Source organism: Ornithodoros turicata, chromosome 4 (genome assembly GCF_037126465.1).
Source record: "Ornithodoros turicata isolate Travis chromosome 4, ASM3712646v1, whole genome shotgun sequence".
Classification (NCBI taxonomy): Eukaryota; Metazoa; Arthropoda; class Arachnida; order Ixodida; family Argasidae; genus Ornithodoros; species Ornithodoros turicata.
This window is the reverse complement of record NC_088204.1, coordinates 33,917,253-33,936,733: the sequence shown is the minus strand read 5'-3', so window position 1 is coordinate 33,936,733 and position 19,481 is coordinate 33,917,253. Positions and strand designations below refer to the sequence as shown.

Here is a 19,481-nt window from a genome sequence, read left to right as displayed (position 1 = left end):
CAGTAATGGTTGGGCGTCCCATGGCTGCAGTCCCGCTTTGGCTGCACCGAGGCTCCATAAAGGTCGTAAACAGTGGGAGCGCGTGCGACTTGTACAGCTGCCCAATGTCACAATGTTATTACACGCGTAAGGTTTGTCTGCCGATAGAATGGCGACATGTTGCACGTGCCCGAGGGTTGGACTCCGGATAGTTTTGATCAGCTTTTGGCATGCGCCAGAAGTGAGTGACTGCACTCTCGCCACCTTGGTGGAAGAATACTGAATCAAGGAATATGACCTCGCTTGAACCTCGCTTGAACCTCGCTTGACGGGCATGTTGGTAGACGTGTCAACAACGGAAAGGATGCACAGAGGACACTTATGAGCAGACAAATCCATAAGGCAGAAATAGGGCTATACCTAAGGGGTGTCACCCTTGTAGCGACAGGTCTGGGCACGCCAAGACAAGATTCGCACTGCTCAAGCAAGAAGAACGAATACTATAGCATAAGCAAAAAGCAGAACACTTTCGATCACTCACAGTGCTGCTAGATGCGTCATCGACGGACAGCATACACAGAGAAGGCACTCATGAGCAGACATATCGAATGGAGTTTTCAAGTATATGTATGCGTGGGCGCGGCGAAGTGCAGGCAGGCGCCATCTTATGTCGTATGAACTAATGTGCTTCGAGGTTACATGGACGTTTGAGGCCAAAGCTTGACGATCCTTTGTACTCGTAATCCCGTAATGCGCTATTACGGTTTCGTGATGCGTTGCGTGATGCCTTTCACTTCGTGACGCGTTCTCTTGGCATGTGACGTGGTCTCCGCAGAAAATCGAAGAGCTTTGCGCGAGTTGGGGAATCAACCGTCTGCCGTGGGCGCAATATATTCGCTATGGCAGTATTTATTGTGTAAAAGATAATACCGTGGATGTAGATTTTCAACGCTATCAAAGAGAACTTCTCCCCACTTCGACTGCTTCTTTAAAGCAAAATTCTGATAACTTGACAACTTGACGGGCCGTATGGGGTCGTGATAGCTGTGTTCGGATTACCCGGCGGATGTGTGGCAATTTGATGGTAGGCTTTAATAAAATCGGTTTTTGAAAATAGTGTAACTCTGTGAACACGGGCTGTAAAATCCTGGATGTGTGGCAACGCTAGCGATCCGGGAGCCGGGAGGGAGAATGTTGAGCGCGCGATAGTCACCACAGGGATGCCAGTCGTCAGGAGTGACTTTGGGACCATATGGAGTGGTGACGACCAAAGAATGAATCATGGCTGAATGATGCCGAACTCCTGTCGAATTCGAATTCGGCCCTATGCGACGATGATTGTAGGGCCGTTCGCGACAATGTGGTGCACGGTGTTGTGCTTGGGTGGACCGTCGGTGTCTTTGGTTTGCATAATCTCGGGAAAGTCATTGAGATGGGTGGCGGAAGGTGGGTGTCCGGAAGACTCACTCTGGAGCTAATGCCGCAGGGTTCCGTTGTTTCCTATCAACAAACTCGTCATGGGTCACAAGCTGCTGTAGGCAGCGTCGTTCTCAATCAATTGTGCGCCTGGTAAGCTCCGTCTTCACAGTCTCATACGGTGTCTCAGCGTGTGGACGAAGGATGAGGTCACATACTTCAGCAGCTGCTTCAGGGGGCAAGTGGGCGCCACCGAGATCCGCCGGGGCAAAAAGATTCCTTCCACCTGAGCGAACCGTAACTAAGGGTCAGCCAGTCAGCGTGGAGGTAGGCGTATGGGAGAAACGGATGCTTCAAGAGTGCCGTGCCCCGTCTTAAGATGGCTGACGTTCGCTGACGTCTGGATCACCAACTAGTACCTGCACTACAAAGAAAAGAAGCGACACTCTGGCCGGTCAGAGGTGATTTTAGTACTAAGGGTTTGCTCGGATTTCGCGCTAGTGTTTGCTCTCAGGCAATGCTGATGATGCCAATAGTGCTACAACAGAACAGAACCGTGCCTGGCAAGCGCGCTGTTTTGTCGCAATCACTAGGGCTGCTCCTTGTGACCAAGTTACTACACCGCAGTCATCCCGTCTCGGTTACCATTTAACCGGAGATCCGTAGCAATCTGGTGACTTACTGTCTCGCTTCGGGCGCTGAAGGCTCGACTGCACAGTAGTTCCGTTGTCCTGTAACGCCGGTGTAAAGTCTTCACCTTCGTGGTCGTGGTGGTGATGGTGAAAGGCCCGCTGTTGTCGTTCACCTTCCTCGATGCCACGTCCAAGTCTATCCTCTCATTCAAGTCAAGTCATTGGTGGAAACTTTCGCGTCTTATGTAGCTTCAGCACTACCATGGCTGTCATCGTGTGTTAGAGGAACCTTCTCAAGCGAAACTTCCGGAAAAGCTGCTTATTCATTCGATGAACTATGCGAGGTGTCTGTAAACCGGGAGTCTGGCACGAGCGCATTTCTGTGGAACCTCGCTGAGATTCTCCCCTCTTTAGAACACACTGTGTTTGTGGTCATGGCGACGGCGACTAGAGATATGTCAAAAAGCTTGACGAGATGGGACCGCTTGCCTAGTTGCCGAAGCACTGTCGCCGGGACCCATTTCGGTTGTGAACTGTGTGAACGTATGTTGTGTACGCAGATGTGATGCTGTCCTGAAAGTGACGAGCGTTGTCACTTTGGTGTGCCGCATCGGAAGATATGCATCCGTTTCGAAGCATCACGTACAGCATGGCACCTCATACGTTCTCCATCGACGGCCTGCCATTAGTTCACGTGGGGTGCTCCCGGTGGCGCTGAGCGTAAGGTGCTGTTTATACAGGTAGCGAGAAAGGCGACAAAGTACTGATCCCTCACGAAGCTTCTTCATCTCTGCCACCATTCGTTCGGCTTGGCCGTTTGTTGTGGCATGACCTGGCGCAGAAGTGATGTCTTTGACTCTATCTCGTTTGGAGAATATATCCATTGCGCGGGATACCAAGTTTAGCCCGTTGTCTGTAACAATAAGACGGGGTACTCCAAATGTAGCGAAAGCTGCGCAGAACGCATCGAATACCGCTCTTGTGGTCGTTGAACGCATGGATTTACGTTCTTTCCACTTGAAATATGGATCCATCATTGCTAAACAATGAACACCTTGGATAGGTCCCGGAAAATTTAGGTGTACCACGTACCATGGGGTATCTGGTCGCGCCCACACAGAAAAGCCCACAGCAGGAGGCGAGGATGTAATGTGTTGAAATGTGTCGCACGTGCGCACACACATTTCAAGGTCTGCGTCTAACTTTGGCCACAGAAGTGACTTCATGTGCACCTTTAAATAGCAGTCATACTTGAATGATTTTCATATAAAAGTGTAAAAGCTGTCTGTCGAGTTTTTATTGGGAGGACTACATGCGATTCCCAAAGCACGCACCCGCGGTTAGTTGACGGTTCTGTCCAGCAGTTTCAGAAGTGTTGGGTTTGAAAGCTTCTCCATACCAGCCGTCTGTATTTCCCGTCTGTAGACCCTTGAATATGCTGACATTACTGAATCGTTCGCAGTAAGTTTCGACATCTGCTCGGCAGTCAGAACTTGAACAACGATTGCTTCCAACAGGAAAACGTCGCTTGGCGGCGGTGTTACATTTTCTTGAGAAACGAGGGTAAGGGACTCAAAACATCCGCATTTTGATGTGTTGCTCCGGAGCGATAGTGAACCTTGTGGTCATAAGCCCGAAACAAGACACTAACGTAGAAGACATGGAGACAAACCCACTAGGGCTTTGTGGCCTGTGAAGATGCGTACCCGTCTGCAGACTGTGTGCTCATGAAAATGCGTGATTCCGTTAATGAAGGCCAGCCTTCCTTTGCCTAACTCATCGTAGTTGCGGAAGCTCTTACCAAGGGCACGTGACGCGTACGCTATCTGGCCCTCCCAGCCGGCATCGAGGCATTGTGAGAGGACCGTGCCAATACCATACGGTGAAGGGTCACAAGGAAGATGGGGCGGGGGGGGGGAGGCGGGTCTTGTGTCATCAAAATGTGCCAAGGCCTCTGACGAAACGAACAGTTCCTTAAGTGTTGTCCACGTACGGCGCTGCGGGTATCCCCACATCCAAACGGTGTATTTTTTGACGACCTCCGCAGTCTCGACGTCTACTCGAAGCTAGTGACAAGCTTGCTTCAGGACAATTCGTGAAAAGACATTGCCTCAATGTCAGAAGTGGATATGCAGTTGGCTTGATTTAGGTATCTACCGTCTATCAATAATCAGTCACACACAAAGCATAGTGATTCATCCTTCTTGCGAACCAGCACTACGAGTGTTGCTTATGCCGACGGCTGTACCGGTTCCAAGATGCCTTGAACCTGAAGATTGTTGAGTACCTTGTGTACGTTCTGCCGCCGACGAAACGGAACAGGCCGATATTTCAAAGACTTCGGTTGGATCAATATGTACTGCTTCGCCGTCGCCGCCTCGTAGCTCAGGGGCAAATACTGAGCTATGACACGCGATACGAGGTCGTTGATCTTGAAAATTAGATCCCAGAGACTAGGGTAGGACCTTGAGAGACAAGACAAGAAAGGAAGCATTGAGATCTTCCCCTTATGAAGAACTGTTAATTGGCGCGTTCCTTTGAGAACGAGCAATTTGTCTGTCTAAGTGTTAAAAGATGCAGAAGCGGAGCATTTCGCGTCAATAACTCCTTGAAGGCACATTAGCTGTTTCCTGAGTCGACTTCCATCAGCATGGGACGCTTATTCGACGGCACGTGCGCGTGGTATCGATGTGCTGCCAGGTCCCCCAAGGTCGCCATTTTCCCATGTATTTGTTCCTATCCCGATGCGTGCAATGCCGGAGGCCGCCCTTAGATACCCCATTGTTACCAGACGTTGGCTTGCGTTTGATTGTAGCGCGCTAAAGATCCAGTTGAAGCACAATTCAAGCCAGGCCAAGTCACCGAAGGAGAAATGGACGACTGCGCCTGCGACGCCCACTGGCGGCGCCTGGTACGATAGGTACGCTATGTGATCCACGCAGCCATGCACTAGATCCTTCCGATCGCTCAACACGTTTAAAAACGGGACACAAAGTGAAACACGACACAGAAAGTTGTTATACGCGTTTTATTTGGACATATAAAGACTACATTCAGTCGCAGAAACAACAAAAACATTTTGCCGCTAAACTTAGCGCGCTGAAGTGATCCGGAACGGCAACAGTGGGGTATCTAGTGGCGGCCTTCTTCGTTGCACGCTTTTCCGAGGTGAGTTTGGGGAACCTGCGTGCTGCCCCTTGGCGTACTGAGTCGACTAAGAACAAGTCTACATTTGAACCTATTTCAGTGGAATGTGATTCCGATGTGTAACGAGCCTCCGCTTTCCCGTCCTGTTTCACTGGCTTATTCTTTTTCAAAACTTCAGCAATAACTGTTGCTTCGTTGCTTCTTGATTTCCCCACCGCATTCACCTCTTCTGCAGGGTTGGAAGCCTGAATCTTTGCTGTAGCACTTCGTCGGTCCGCAGGGGAACTAGGCAAAGTATCCGAATGTGGAGAGATGCACTCCATGAAGCGTTCCAAAATTAGTCTTGTGCACTCAAACGCATCACTGCGACATAATCAGCAATTGAATCCCGTGGTTGTCTGAGTTGATGAAAGATGAAGCGGCTGAGCAACTGTGATGGCTTAGGCTCGAAGCAGCATATGAACGATTTCTTCGAACAAGGGTCCTGCAAACGTATCAGCGCTATCATCACGAACTGCCTCGAAAGTGTGTGTACCACATCGAGTCGGAAGGTGAGCGCGTTTCTTAACGCGTCTTCGTGCAACGAAGTAGAACACTAGCGCTCGAACCGTGAGGACGTCCGGACATCCGTAAGGAAGGAGTCCGTGATGTCGCTCTGCGTGAACATCGTGGTCAGTGTCAGTGTAGCAGCACTAGCTGCACCACCATCGCCATTGGCCACATGACCCTTTTCTGGCCTGCCACCTCGCGCCTGCGAGATGCGAGCTAGTTTAGTTCTTATTCCACTCGAGCGACCGGCCAGAGCTGTCATTAAAATAGTCTGGTCCGACTTGCCGACTCTTGTCTCCTGGCTTCATTCAACTCCCGACAACTGGTGACCCGGACGTGATGGCCACTGGACCCCCTTCTGCTACTGGCCCTCTCCCAGGACCAGCAGGCCACTTTCCGCCAGTCCAGCAAGTCCCAGGACCTCAGCATCAGAACGTTGCGATGCCCCCTATTGCGGCGCCCCTTTTGCCCCCACCTCAAGTTTCCGCCGTCGCTCTCAAGCTGCCGACGTTTTGGGCCGCCGATCCCGTCGTATGGTTCGGGCAAGCTGAGGCGCAATTCGCCCTTCGTCGCATCAGTGACCAACTGACGAAGTTCTACCACGTCGTTGCCGCACTTTCCCCTACTGATGCTTCCGAGGTGCGCGACTTGGTTGCCTCCCCACCGACACAGTCACCTTATGACGTGCTCAAGACTGAATGAATACGCCGGACGTGTATGTCGGAGCAAAAGCGATTCCAGCGCCTCCTGACCCAAGAAGAACTCGGAGATCGCGCGCCTTCTCAGCTCTTACGGCGTATGCGCCAACTGCTCGGCGACCGTCCCGACAGCGCCGTAATCGACGATTCCCTGCTCCGCCAACTCTTCCTCCAGCGGTTGCCGGCCAATGTCTGCATGGTTTTAGCCGCTGCTGGCGCCATGAGTCTGAACGACCTGGCCAACCTTGCCGACAAGGTCATGGAAATGGCACCACCGCAGATCGCAGCTGTTGCCTCGCACCCCCCTTTTCCGCCCACGGCTACTTGTTCCTACTACGGCTTCCTACTACGGCTACTTGTTCCAGCTCGCCGCAAGCAGTGGACCTTTCTCAGCTCGTGGAACAGATTTCCAACCTGCAGTTGGAGGTCGCAGCCCTCCGCCGCTGCAGTCCTTCTGAGTCTCCACGCCGATCCCGCTTCGCGCATCGACGTTCCCCATCTCCAGCTGGAATTTGCTGGTATCATCGCCGTTTCCGCAGCAAGGCTCGCAACTGTGTACCACCATTCACCTTCCAGGGAAACCCCTGAGCCAGTCACTAGAGATGGCGGCTGGTGACTATGGCACTCGTCCTTCCCGCCTCTTCTGTGTTCCTGACAACAATTCCGGACTAAAGTTTCTTGTTGACACTGGCGCTGACGTCAGTGTGCTTCCGTCCTCTCTTTTTCGTTCACCACGCAAGCCCACGTCCCGCACCCTGCAAGCTGTTAATTTCACGCCGATTGCGACGTACGGAGAGCATTCTCTCACTCTCAACTCCGTCGCTCCTTCGCGTGGGTTTTCCTTGTGGCTGACTTGCAGTACCCTATTCTGGGAGCAGACTTTCTGAGCCATTTCGGTCTCATGGTGAACATGAAATTACGCTTGCTCTGGGATGCAGAAACCCGGTTTCGCGTCAACGGCATCCCCTGTCGCCATCCAGTGTGCAGCCGCATCGCCCACTTCAAGGCTGGAAACTGTCCATACTCCGCCATCCTGTAGGAGTTCCCATCCCTCTTGAAGCCATGTAACACCGAGCGGCCTGTGATGCACACAGTGACTCACCACGTTGTCACTACAGGTCCAACCGTGCATGCCCGTCCTCGTCGCCTGGCCCCCGAACGCCTCGCCATTGCGAAAAAGGAATTCGAACACATGCTCCAGCTTGGAATCGTACGGCCTTCTTCCAGCAGTTGGTCGTCAGCCTTGCACATGGTGCCGAAGAAGACCGGAGATTGGAGGCCGTGCGGCGACTACAGAGCCTTTAATAAGGTTACTGTGCCAGATCGCTATCCCATCCCGCATGTTCACGATTTCGCCTCCAATCTCCACGGCATGACCATGTTCTCCAAGGTCGATTTGGTGAAAGCTTACCATCAGATTCCAGTAGAACCCTCCGACGTATCCAAGACTGCCATCGTTACACCATTCGGCATGTTCGAATATCTCAGGATGCCCTTTGGTCTGCGAAACGCCGCCCAGACCTTCCAACGTTTTATGGATCAAGTGCGCGGCCTTCCCTTTGCGTTTGCCTACATAGATGATATCCGCGTCGCCAGCGGGTCCCCCGAGGAGCACGAAGACCACCTACGAGCGCTTTTCCAGCGTCTCCAAGAGTTTGGCATTGTTGTGAACGCCGCAAAATGCGAGTTCGGCAAGCCATCGCTGGAGTTCCTCGGGCACCTAATCAGCAGTGACGGCATCCGCCCTCTGGACCACAAAGTTCTTGCCATACGCAACTTCCCAACGCCAACTTCACTGCGTAAGCTGCGAGAGTTTTTGGGAATGGTGAACTTTTATCGACGATTTATTCCCGGCTGTGCGCGCATTTTGCGACCTCTGACCGACATGCTGCGCGGCACGCCATCTTCAACGCCATTTTCGTGGACTGAAGAAGCGAACACCGCTTTCCTTGCTGCCAGGCAAGCCCTTGCAGACTCTACTGTCCTCGTCTACCCGAAACACGGCGCGCCAACTAACATCATTGTTGACGCCTCTGACCATGCTGTTGGCGGTGTCTTACAGCAGTTTATCGACGGGCAGTGGAGACCTTTGTCCTTCTCACAGAAGCTCTCTCCAGCGCAGTCCCGCTACAGCGCGTTTGGCCGTGAGCTGCTCGCTGCCTATTTAGCCATCCGCCACTTTCGGTATTTCGTCGAAGGAAGAACGTTCTACATCCTGTCAGACCACAAGCCTTTCACTTACGCGTTCCTCTCCAAGACTGCCGGCAGTTACACTCCCCGTGCAGCCCGGCAGCTGGCCTTCATAAATGAGTTCACCGTCGACATTCGCCACTGGAACGGAACCGACAACCCTGTAGCGGATGCTCTGTCCAGGATGCACGTCGATGCTGTCACCTTTCCGAAGTTGACGATGGACTATTCCAAGATCGCCGAGGCGCAGCAGTCAGACGAAGAGCTGCGGAAACTGCGAGATTCTGCCACCACTCTTTCTCTCGAAGAGGTGCCTCTGCCCGGATCGCTCCTCAAGTTAACTTGCGACATCTCCACGGGCAGACCCAGGCCGTTCATTCCGCAGGTTTTCCGTCGCCTTGTCTTTGATAGCGTGCATGCCCTAGCCCACCCTAGTATCCGCGCCACGCAGAAGCTGCTCACCACCCGCTTTCTATGGCCATCGATGAACGCCGACGTTCGGGCATGGACCCGCGCTTGCCTCGTCTGCCAACGTGTGAAAGTCAACCGGCACAACAAGGCACCTTTAGCAGCCTTCCCGCTCCCTGACGCCCGATTTTCGCACGTGCACATCGATCTGATGGGCCCGCTTCCTCCGTCGCATGGTCATCATACCTCTTAACATGCGTTGACAGATTTACGACGTGGCCAGAAGCAATTCCCATCGCCGATTTCACCGCCGAGACCGTTGCCGAAGCCTTTTTGCACGGCTGGATAGCCCGTTTTGGTGTGCCTGCTACCCTTACGCCGCCAGTTTGCAGCCGCCAGTTTGAAGCCAGGCTGTTCACCCAGCTCTTGGAGACCCTCAGCACACATCGGATACGAACCACCTCATACCACCCCCAAGCAAACGGGCTCGTTGAGCGTTTTCACCGACACCTTAAGGCCTCCCTCTCCTGCGCGCGTGAGCGTACCCAGTGGTTCGCCGCTCTACCTACAGTGCTGCTCGGTATTCGGACGGCCCTCAAGCAAGACATCGGCGCCTCCAGCGCAGAACTCGTCTACGGGACGTCACTGCGTTTGCCGTCAGAATTCTTCCATCCTGTGCGCCCCGAAGCAGCCGAGCCATCGTCATTCCTTCGCCAACTCCGTTTGACAATGTCCCAGCTCTGCCCTTCCCCAACCCGACGAAGCCTTCGTAGCCATCCCTTCATCAGCCCCGAGCTTGAAAGCTGTACACATGTTTTTGTTCGCCGGGATGCCGTTCGTAAGCCTCTTCAGCCTCATTTCGACGGCCCCTTTCAAGTTCTCCATCGATACGCCGCGACGACAACATTTCCATAGATAGGCTGCAGCCCCGTCACCTAGACCCCTCATCTCTGGCGCACTTCACCCAGCTGGAAGTTTCTACCGACTCTTCGAGCGAGCCTTCCGCACAGCATGACGATCAAGCCGCCCTCTCAGCCGCATCTCGACCTTTCCCAGTGCGCCCAGCTTCCAGCAAGCACATATCGTGGGATCTGCACCCCACTGTCAAGCCTGCAGCTTCAGCACCATCATTCTCCAGGGGAGGGAGGATGATGTAGCAGCACTAGCTGCATTATCATCGCCATTGGCCACATGACCCTTTTCTGGCCTGCCACCTCGCGCTTGCGAGATGCGAGCTAGTTTATTTCTTATTCCACTCGAGCGACCGGCCAGAGCTGTCATTAAAATAGTCTGGTCCGACTTGCCGACTCTTGTCTCCTGGCCTCATTCAACTCCCGACATCAGATTTCCGAGAACGGTAACAATGTCAATATCCCGACCAGATAAAGAAAGTGTACGCGATGGACGAAACAAAATAGAACAGAAAAGAGTGTGGCTCACGTGCTGTCTTTCTCTGCCCCGGAGAAGTCCCTTGTGACTACCAGGGGTACGAAACTCGCGAGTTCCTTTGCGGGATAAAGTGCGGCTTGCATACCTTTCGCGTTACGGGACATGAGAAAACGTCACAAATTTTACATCACGACCATATCCGGTGGCCTTCTGATTGGTTCCCATCAGGATGAATTTCTTTGCGGAGCTATAATTGGAAGTTTTGAAATTTGTACGCGAGAGTTCAAACAAAGACAGCGCGTCAGCAGTGCCGGCGGAAACCGGAGTCCGCAGAGTAGCCCACGCCCGTCTTGGGTGGCTCATGGAGTGTATAACGGTTGGCCAATGAATTCCGATGTTTCCTGTTTTAAAACGCAAGCCAGACCATGACAGTGTCTTCAACAAGTCATAGTCGGCGGGGACTATGTCTGCGCAACATTTCTGCTCTACTCCTTGGTGTACAAACGTGAAACGACACCAGATTTCCAACGTTTTCCTATGCCCGGTCAAAGACAATCGACAGGTAGGTCATTTGCTATTGCTTCTGCCTTACAACACCGCAGCCAGTTCGTGTTTTGTAGATGAATAGCAAAACACTCACAGTAAATCCCGAACTAGACTGTGACAAACCGCGTAACTTTGCAGTTACGATGGTAGCTTAATTTCATTTTCTTATGACTAAATAACCGCTCGCGCCGTACTGTCGGAAGGCATGACACTACTGCAGGACTGTGATTGTAGCTGATTCAATTCGACGTTGTTACCTGTCCTGTAGCTCAAAAGCCAAGTTCAACCTGGATATATCATTGTGAGGTAGCACCGTAGGACGTTTCCTTTTTTATTTTTTTATGATTAAGATCACTCATCACACCGACTAACTGCGAGCTTCTCACAACCGTAACATATTTCTTTTTTCTCACATTGAATACCAGCATTTTTCTTTGTGTTTACTCTGCACCTTTGATCATGCAACTTTCAGCATGCATAGCTGTATATCTGATGCTCATTCTAATCTTTCAGTATCTGAGCTCTAGCCCCTGATAGGAGTTTTACACTCCTCGTCCGAGGCAGTCCCACGTCGTCAGGCTTCTTCAAGCACATTCCGGAGCAATAGTAATGTCATACAATATATATGAATATATATATATATATATATATATAGGGTGAGGTAAAAGGATTATCAAACGGCCACGAAGTTTTACAGAAGTTAAAAAAAAAGACGCGGAAACAGATTTTAGGGAAGTTAAAAACACTAGTTTATTACATGGGGAGACGTTAAAAAGTAAAATGGGCAAGGGGTCGACGTTTCGACAGTGGCACTGTCTTCGTCAGGACAAAAGATGCGTAGCCGGTTACACATTTCTTAAATAGGTTTGCTACATGACGTCATAATCGGTACGAGCACGCCACAGGCGTTTGTCAGTGAGTCAGATTCGGGAATATTCCAGAAGGTCAAGTCCGGGTGGTGATGTCATTCGCCGTAGGTCACTGTCCGCTTTGGGGAAAATTCCGGGCAGGGTGAGCGCTGCTTCAAACTTTGCTGAAAAAGAAAAAAAAAGAAAAGAAAAACAGAAGGGAAACGAAAAGGAGGAAAGTGTAGCTCATCTAGGCGGCCAAATTTCTTACCGTTGAAAGTGCTCCCAGATCTTCGTTAATGGTTGATTGGAATTTGTAAATGAGATAAGATTCGCGTTGTTCCCTGCACCGATCTGAGCTAAAATTTGACTGGAGAATAAAAAGTGACACGTTATTTAGTGAATGACCTGGTTGTTTGAAATGGCGAGAGACCGGGAGGTTTGGCTTTTTGGTAACGTCAGATCGGTGGTTGTTGAACCTGATCCGAAATGATGTTTTAGTCTGACCTACGTATTGTGCTTGGCACATGCCGCACTGAATGACATAAATGACGTTAGATGAATTACAGTCGAAGTCACCATTAATTTTGACGGAAAAATTGGAATTTGTACTTTTAAGTACTTGGGTGCTTTGCATTAATTTGCATATTTGACACCTTCGACCATCGCACGGGTGACAGCCGTTTCCTGGATGCGCTGCTTTGCTAACTTTAGAGCTAACTAGATTATCGTGAAGGTTGCGCCCGCGCCTGTAGGTTACCCGCGATGGCTGAGGGAAAATTTGTCCCATGCGCTCTGATTGGAGAAGGATACTATGATGACGGTTTAGTATATTGTTAACGCTTGGAATATTGCTGCTAAATGTTAAGATGAGGTTTACGGAACGATTATCTAACACGCGTTTGTGGTTTTCGAACAGGGATTTGCGATCTGCTTTGCGGGCTTTGTTTAGAGCGTCGTCAACTAAGCTAGGTGGAAATTGACGACCGATGAATGTTTCCCTAAGTTGAGCTAGATTTCTGTCCAAGTCATCGTCACTGGAACAGATTCGCCTGTATCGAAGTGCTTGGCTGTAAGGGATGGCAAGTTTAGTATGACGCGGGTGACAACTGTTAAATGCTAGATACTGTTGAGAGTCCGTAGGTTTACGGAACAGGTTTGTGGACAAGGCCCCGTTGGTTAACTTTACTTGGACATCGAGAAAGTTAACAGTTAAAGGGGAATAAGAATGGGTGAACTTGATGGCCGGATGTGCTTTGTTAAAGTCGCTGATAAATGTGATTAGGTCATCTTCTGAGTGTGGCCACACCATGAAGATGTCGTCGAGGAACCGCTTGTAAAGCGTGGGCTTCTTCAGGCGCTTAGACAGAAATTCTTCCTCTAGAGCTCCCATAAATATATTTGCATAGTTAGGTGCCATTTTTGTACCCATAGCCGTGCCATGAACTTGCAAGTAGTGCTTACCATCAAATTCGAAGTTGTTATTTTTCAGAATAAGATTGAGAAATGTGCATAGGACACAAGGATCGTATGAGGTATCAGAATATTTTGAAAATGCCCTTTCAGCTGCAGCAATGCCATCCTCGTGGGGGATGTTAGTATATAGAGAGGAAACGTCTAGCGTGACTAGCAAACTGGAAGAAGGAGGCTGACATTCACTTAGAACTTGAAGAAAGTGATTGGTGTCCTTAATGTAGGATGGTAGTTTAGGAGGTATATCTTTAAGAAGGTGGTCAACAAAGCTTGAAATGTTCTCGGTAGCTGTACCGTTGCATGAAACTATTGGGCGCCCTGGATTTCCAGGTTTATGGATTTTAGGGAGCATATAAAACCTGCCCGCTGCGGGGTCTTTTGGGAGTAGATAATCGTATAGGGTGGAATCTATCTTTTTACTTGCTTTTAGATCTTTTAGACTGCGGATTTTAGACTGCGGTTATTATATTATAATATTATAATACTACGGCTTATATTATCCGCAGTCTAAAAGATCTAAAAGCAAGTAAAAAGATAGATTCCACCCTATACGATTATCTACTCCCAAAAGACCCCGCAGCGGGCAGGTTTTATATGCTCCCTAAAATCCATAAACCTGGAAATCCAGGGCGCCCAATAGTTTCATGCAACGGTACAGCTACCGAGAACATTTCAAGCTTTGTTGACCACCTTCTTAAAGATATACCTCCTAAACTACCATCCTACATTAAGGACACCAATCACTTTCTTCAAGTTCTAAGTGAATGTCAGCCTCCTTCTTCCAGTTTGCTAGTCACGCTAGACGTTTCCTCTCTATATACTAACATCCCCCACGAGGATGGCATTGCTGCAGCTGAAAGGGCATTTTCAAAATATTCTGATACCTCATACGATCCTTGTGTCCTATGCACATTTCTCAATCTTATTCTGAAAAATAACAACTTCGAATTTGATGGTAAGCACTACTTGCAAGTTCATGGCACGGCTATGGGTACAAAAATGGCACCTAACTATGCAAATATATTTATGGGAGCTCTAGAGGAAGAATTTCTGTCTAAGCGCCTGAAGAAGCCCACGCTTTACAAGCGGTTCCTCGACGACATCTTCATGGTGTGGCCACACTCAGAAGATGACCTAATCACATTTATCAGCGACTTTAACAAAGCACATCCGGCCATCAAGTTCACCCATTCTTATTCCCCTTTAACTGTTAACTTTCTCGATGTCCAAGTAAAGTTAACCAACGGGGCCTTGTCCACAAACCTGTTCCGTAAACCTACGGACTCTCAACAGTATCTAGCATTTAACAGTTGTCACCCGCGTCATACTAAACTTGCCATCCCTTACAGCCAAGCACTTCGATACAGGCGAATCTGTTCCAGTGACGATGACTTGGACAGAAATCTAGCTCAACTTAGGGAAACATTCATCGGTCGTCAATTTCCACCTAGCTTAGTTGACGACGCTCTAAACAAAGCCCGCAAAGCAGATCGCAAATCCCTGTTCGAAAACCACAAACGCGTGTTAGATAATCGTTCCGTAAACCTCATCTTAACATTTAGCAGCAATATTCCAAGCGTTAACAATATACTAAACCGTCATCATAGTATCCTTCTCCAATCAGAGCGCATGGGACAAATTTTCCCTCAGCCATCGCGGGTAACCTACAGGCGCGGGCGCAACCTTCACGATAATCTAGTTAGCTCTAAAGTTAGCAAAGCAGCGCATCCAGGAAACGGCTGTCACCCGTGCGATGGTCGAAGGTGTCAAATATGCAAATTAATGCAAAGCACCCAAGTACTTAAAAGTACAAATTCCAATTTTTCCGTCAAAATTAATGGTGACTTCGACTGTAATTCATCTAACGTCATTTATGTCATTCAGTGCGGCATGTGCCAAGCACAATACGTAGGTCAGACTAAAACATCATTTCGGATCAGGTTCAACAACCACCGATCTGACGTTACCAAAAAGCCAAACCTCCCGGTCTCTCGCCATTTCAAACAACCAGGTCATTCACTAAATAACGTGTCACTTTTTATTCTCCAGTCAAATTTTAGCTCAGATCGGTGCAGGGAACAACGCGAATCTTATCTCATTTACAAATTCCAATCAACCATTAACGAAGATCTGGGAGCACTTTCAACGGTAAGAAATTTGGCCGCCTAGATGAGCTACACTTTCCTCCTTTTCGTTTCCCTTCTGTTTTTCTTTTCTTTTTTTTCTTTTTCAGCAAAGTTTGAAGCAGCGCTCACCCTGCCCGGAATTTTCCCCAAAGCGGACAGTGACCTACGGCGAATGACATCACCACCCGGACTTGACCTTCTGGAATATTCCCGAATCTGACTCACTGACAAACGCCTGTGGCGTGCTCGTACCGATTATGACGTCATGTAGCAAACCTATTTAAGAAATGTGTAACCGGCTACGCATCTTTTGTCCTGACGAAGACAGTGCCACTGTCGAAACGTCGACCCCTTGCCCATTTTACTTTTTAACGTCTCCCCATGTAATAAACTAGTGTTTTTAACTTCCCTAAAATCTGTTTCCGCGTCTTTTTTTTAACTTCTATATATATATATATATATATTAGGGGGAAAAAATAGCAGGAGCTCTTTGGCTGCACGTATAGCATATGTTTGTAATTCAAACGTCGCCATGCCAGTACTGGACAGCTGTTTCGGCCTTGTTGGGCCATCATCAGCAGTACGCAGGCAGGCAACGTTTGAGCGGATGGCGTCAGAAGGTCACGTGGCACGTGATGCCTTCCGTCAGGATGTCCTATTTTCCCCTTATACACTTGACTGGCTTTGCACTGGGCTTTCATAGGTGTCTTAGGACACCCTGACGGGAGGCATCACGTGCCACGTGACCTTCTGACGCCATCCGCTCAAAGGTTGCCTGCCTGCGTACTGCTGATGATGGCCAAACAAGGCCGAAACAGCTGTCCAGTACTGGCACGGCGACGTTTGAATTACAAACATATGCTATACGTGCAGCCAAAAAGCTCCTGCTATTTTTTTCCCTTGTACACATGACTGGCTTTGCACTAGGCTTTCAGAGGTGTCTTAGGACACCCTGACGGGAGGCATCACGTGCCACGCGACCGTCTGACGCCATCCGCTCAAACGTTGCCTGCCTGCGTACTACTGATGATGGCCCAACAAGGCCGAAACAGCTGTCCAGTACTGGCACGGCGACGTTTGATTTACAAACATATATATATATATTATATATACTAGGAACAAAATGAAAATAGCCGGAGCTCTTTGGCTGCACGTGGTGCATATGTTTGTAAGTCAAACGCCGCCATGCCAGTACAGGACAGCTGCATCGGCCTTCTTGGGCCTCATCAGCAGTACGCAGGCAGGCAACGTTTGAGCGGATGGCGTCAGAAGGTCGCGTAATACGTGATTCCTCCCGTCAGGGTGAGCTAAGTCACCACTGAAAGCCGAGTGTAAAGCCAGTGAAGTATACTAGGAAAAAAAAGAAAATAGCCGGAGCTTTTTGGCTGCAGGTGTAGCATATGTTTGTAAGTCAAACGTCACCATGCCAGTACTGGACAGCTGTTTCGGCCTTCTTGGGCCTCGTCAGCAGTATGCAGGCAGGCAACGTTTGAGCGGATGGCGTCACAAGGTCACGTAACACGTGATTCGTGATTCCTCCCGTCAGGGTGAGCTAAGTCACCACTGAAAGCCCAGTGCAAAGCCAGTGAAGTATACTAGGGAAAAAACAAAGAAAATAGCCGGAGCTATTTGGCTACACGTGTAGCATATGTTTGTAAGTCAAACGTCGCCATGCCAGTACAGGACAGCTGCTTCGGCCTTCTTGGGCCTCATCAGCAGTACGCAGGCAAGCAACGTTTGAGCGGATGGCGTCACAAGGTCACGTAACACGCGATTCCTCCCGTCAGGGTGAGCTAAGTCAGCACTGAAAGCCCAGTGCAAAGCCAGTGAAGTATACTAGGGAAAAAAACAAAGAAAATAGCTGGAGCTATTTGGCTACACGTGTAGCATATGTTTGTAAGTCAAACGTCGCCATGCCAGTACAGGACAGCTGCTTCGGCCTTCTTGGGCCTCATCAGCAGTACGCAGGCAAGCAACGTTTGAGCGGATGGCGTCACAAGGTCACGTAACACGCGATTCCTCCCGTCAGGGTGAGCTAAGTCACCACTGAAAGCCCAGTGCAAAGCCAGTGAAGTATACTAGGGAAAAAAACAAAGAAAATAGCCGGAGCTATTCGGCTACACGTGTAGCATATGTTTGTAAGTCAAACGTCTCCATGCCAGTACAAGACAGCTGCTTCGGCCTTCTGGGGCCTCATCAGCAGTACGCAGGCAAGCAACGTTTGAGCGGATGGCGTCACAAGGTCACGTAACACGTGATTCCTCCCGTCAGGGTGAGCTAAGTCAGCACTGAAAGCCCAGTGCAAAGCCAGTGAAGTATACTAGGGAAAAAAACAAAGAAAATAGCTGGAGCTATTTGGCTACACGTGTAGCATATGTTTGTAAGTCAAACGTCGCCATGCCAGTACAGGACAGCTGCTTCGGCCTTCTTGGGCCTCATCAGCAGTACGCAGGCAAGCAACGTTTGAGCGGATGGCGTCACAAGGTCACGTAACACGCGATTCCTCCCGTCAGGGTGAGCTAAGTCACCACTGAAAGCCCAGTGCAATGCCAGTGAAGTATACTAAGGAAAAAAACAAAGAAAATAGCCGGAGCTATTCGGCTACACGTGTAGCATATGTTTGTAAGTCAAACGTCTCCATGCCAGTACAAGACAGCTGCTTCGGCCTTCTGGGGCCTCATCAGCAGTACGCAGGCAAGCAACGTTTGAGCGGATGGCGTCACAAGGTCACGTAACACGTGATTCCTCCCGTCAGGGTGAGCTAAGTCACCACTGAAAGCCGAGTGTAAAGCCAGTGAAGTATACTAGGAAAAAAAAGAAAATAGCCGGAGCTCTTTGGCTGCAGGTGTAGCATATGTTTGTAAGTCAAACGTCGCCATGCCAGTACTGGACAGCTGTTTCGGCCTTCTTGGGCCTCGTCAGCAGTATGCAGGGAGGCGACGCTTGAGCGGATGGCGTCAGAAGGTCACGTAATACGTGATTCCTCCCGTCAAGGTGAGCTAAGTCACCACTGAAAGCCCATATATATATATATATATATATAAAGAGGGGGGGAAAGCCATTAAAAAAATAGGTAAATGATGCAAGACGTGTTTGAAATTCAAACTTACAGTTAAGATGGCTTCTATGGCTGCACGTAGAGGAACAGATACTCATTGAACGATGCGACAGCACCAGAGGACACGTGTTTCGCCGTGTTTGCGGCTCATCGGCCCTGGGTAGCTGCGCATCGTTCGGGATTGGCAAACCAGGGGTCACTCAGCGAGCGATATACACCTGGGAGGGTGACAGAGCACTCCTCAATGCCACAGTGCAAGCCAGTGAATTATAAAGAGGGGGGGAAAGCCATTAAAAAAATAGGTAAATGATGCAAGACGTGTTTGAAATTCAAACTTACAGTTAAGATGGCTTCTATGGCTGCACGTAGAGGAACAGATACTCATTGAACGATGCGACAGCACCAGAGGACACGTGTTTCGCCGTGTTTGCGGCTCATCGGCCCTGGGTAGCTGCGCATCGTTCGGGATTGGCAAACCAGGGGTCACTCAGCGAGCGATATACACCTGGGAGGGTGACAGAGCACTCCTCAATGCCACAGTGCAAGCCAGTGAATTATAAAGAGGGGGGGAAAGCCATTAAAAAAATAGGTAAATGATGCAAGACGTGTTTGAAATTCAAACTTACAGTTAAGATGGCTTCTATGGCTGCACGTAGAGGAACAGATACTCATTGAACGATGCGACAGCACCAGAGGACACGTGTTTCGCCGTGTTTGCGGCTCATCGGCCCTGGGTAGCTGCGCATCGTTCGGGATTGGCAAACCAGGGGTCACTCAGCGAGCGATATACACCTGGGAGGGTGACAGAGCACTCCTCAATGCCACAGTGCAAGCCAGTGAATTATAAAGAGGGGGGGAAAGCCATTAAAAAAATAGGTAAATGATGCAAGACGTGTTTGAAATTCAAACTTACAGTTAAGATGGCTTCTATGGCTGCACGTAGAGGAACAGATACTCATTGAACGATGCGACAGCACCAGAGGACACGTGTTTCGCCGTGTTTGCGGCTCATCGGCCCTGGG

The 19,481-nt window shown here is 49.8% G+C and overlaps 1 protein-coding gene across 1 annotated transcript in view; it reads right to left on the bottom strand.

The window, feature by feature from the left end:
* The window catches only part of LOC135392964 (uncharacterized), a 326,884-nt gene that overhangs the window by 212,622 nt on the left and 94,781 nt on the right, over positions 1-19,481 (bottom strand). The window lies entirely within an intron of this gene.